Genomic DNA, 2782 nt, shown 5'->3' on the forward strand with positions numbered 1-2782 from the left:
AGGTGTTTGAGTCAAAGCACGTTAACGTTAGTTCACAAACATACTGGGGTAACAAAGCATGTGTTCTCTTTGTAAATACTCTCTGTGTGAATGCTTAGTCCGTTGTCAATTTATATAGTCTTTGGGTTGTCACATTGAAGATAGAAAAGCGTTCGTTCAGATGATAACTTCAGCCGAAGCATTAGCTAGTGGAGGTAAAATTGTGAACCACGAACCATTGACTATACGTTGAACATGGAGCTGATAACGAGCGATAACATCAGCTAGTCACCATAACTGTTGTTAGTTATAACTGACGTCTGAAACTGAATTGATGCCGTTTATTTGTTAAAGACAAATTTGAAACAACACTTCTTGTCTATGCAAAGTACGCCGGTCCTGTCCCCATTCATCTAAGTGTTCTGTGAGTTTGTTCATTATACATATTGGGAGTATTTTTTAGCTTAATTTGTGAGCACTTGTTCATAGTTTGCAGTAAGTTCAAGGATGTGACATATACCAATATTTCTGTTTTTAGATCTGGAACATTTTGAAATCCTACCAGATGGGGCACAAGTCATTGAGCAGTGGCAGCTTCTGACTTCAAAGACTTTGTTCACCAGCAGACCCCTTGATTACCTTTATTTACAGCATTTGCATCTGTCAGTCTTTAAAGTGATCTAATATGTATTGACTATGTACTAGCTTAGTACATATTAGTTTTTGTTATTTTAGTTTCACAAATTCAGTGGTTACCTGTAATGCTCAAGATATACAAGTAAAAAATCACCTTTACTTCTGCATCTGGGTCTTCAATTCAACCTACTGACTGAAGCTGACAGATTTGTATAAATGGTTTTGAGAGCACAGGCAAATTGGTTTGATTGATTGATAGATAGATACTTTATTGATCTCCAAGGGGAAATTCAAGGTCTCAGTAGCATACAGACATCACACACAACATGCACTTACAGCAGAAATGGTAAATATAAGTATAAACATATAACAAAACTCCACTGTACAATAGACAGTTGAAGATGAGAAAAACTAACAAAACGAAATACTGGCATGAGTTTTAATGTAATTCACAGTTCAGAAAAGTTCCATAAACATTTCCAAGTTCAAGTTCAGTGCCATCAACAGTAAGTTTGCTTTCTTATATTTAAAGAACAGAAATGGGTTTGGCATAAGTAAAGGGTAGGTGTAACATTCATCAATAGACATAAAGTGAAATGTACTGTATAGTCTCAATGGGTTCAATATCACCACACCCCAGCCAAACCACTTCACCTGGACCTCTAGTCCCAGGTTAAGGGCCCATGGACCTCCTTGCCGCCACCTCCCCATGGTGAACTGCCAAAACAGAAAGGTAAACATTTTATTAGTCATACCTACTTACAAGATAATACACTAATATTGGCATTGTTATGCCAAACACCGGACACTGTAACTGGATTTAACGTTTTGATAATAGCCTGACAAGGGGAAATAAGGCAAGCTAAACGAACATGAACGCTGGATCGTGAAATGGCCACCGAGAAATTTCAATGTCATCTTAGACCAAAGTACCACTGACAACTTTAGAGCAATATAGCGATTTCCAAATGTGATATTAAGAGTTAATCAAAAATAATTGATGATGTACAAGTTAACTGATACCCTATGATTTTGTTATCAATTCACACCATACCTTGACAGAATACAGTGAGCTGGCTGATGTTATCGTAAATTAATTAACGTTACAATGATTGCTGCCACTGAGGATATGAGATGGATAACGTTAATTACAAAACAATAAAGGCAAAGATAAATTTTTGTCGGTATGAGTTGCTGAACCTGTAAACTGCTAATGGCCACCTTACACCAAACAACTTTGACAAGATTTGGGAAAGATTCTTGAAATATTGTAGTTTTTTAAACTAATGCCCCCCTTTCAAGCTTTCCTCAAAAGACTCCAATCTTTCAAGAATCTTTCCCAAATCTTGTCAAAGTTGCTTGGTGTAAGGAGGCCATAAGTTACTCTAGCACTACGTGAGTTGGTGAACCTGTAACGCTAAATTACTCTACCTTATTTGACCGTAACTTCAGCAAGGGAGGGATAGCTAACGTTAGTTTATTTTACCTAGAAGCTAGAATCTGCTAACTCAACTCTTCATTCTCAACTTTTCAACCGTTCACCCGAATATAACCTTTCAGCATACAACATTAAAAAGTGTCTGAACATGGCATTAAGAAACATACATGAACTTCACGTTAGCAGATCAAACTTACCAGCAATGTTACAGCAACGTCTGTGCCAGTCCATCTTGTAGGCCTAACGTTAGCTGAGGCTGCTCGGCTGACGACGAGGCGGGTTCACCGGCTTGCTCAGTCTCATACAAAGCCCCGCCCTTTTACCCATATATGGATTGGCTAGGAGGTAGGCGGGGTTAGGATTTCCCAAGGTTTTCCCCATAGACTGTATATATAGAACTGGACAGTGTGGCTGCATTCTGCAGTGTTCTATGGAATTGAAGCCGCCGAGGCGACGCCATCTTGGAAATTTTGGAGCCAATTTGAAGTGCGGCTCATAGATATATACACTAGATGTCGCCTTGACTACTGCTGTTCATTGGAACGAATGCGTCAATCGAGACACCATCTTGCTTCAGTGATCCACTCCTCTATAATGCATTAGCGTCAATCTGGGCAAAGATCTAGCGAAAATAAAATCACCATAAATCGTCAAAATCTCAAGCAATTATCTAGTTTTTTGGGTTGTTCCAATTGACAGGCATGTATTTATAGTTGAGTCTAGAGAAAA

General features: G+C 38.6%; 1 long non-coding RNA gene across 1 annotated transcript; it reads left to right on the top strand.

The window, feature by feature from the left end:
- Nucleotides 1–366: 366 nt before the first annotated feature.
- LOC143139013 (uncharacterized) lies at nucleotides 367–774 on the top strand. Its single transcript, XR_012990318.1, has 2 exons — nucleotides 367–403; nucleotides 518–774. It is a non-coding gene; the product is annotated as an uncharacterized LOC143139013 (long non-coding RNA).
- The last annotated feature ends 2008 nt before the right edge of the window (nucleotides 775–2782 follow it).

The sequence above is a fragment of the Alosa pseudoharengus genome, unplaced genomic scaffold, assembly GCF_046254945.1.
Source record: "Alosa pseudoharengus isolate Yale_2024_CS ecotype anadromous, Long Island Sound unplaced genomic scaffold, YU_APseudo_1.1 YU_APseudo_1.1_scf_10, whole genome shotgun sequence".
NCBI lineage: Eukaryota > Metazoa > Chordata > Actinopteri > Clupeiformes > Clupeidae > Alosa > Alosa pseudoharengus.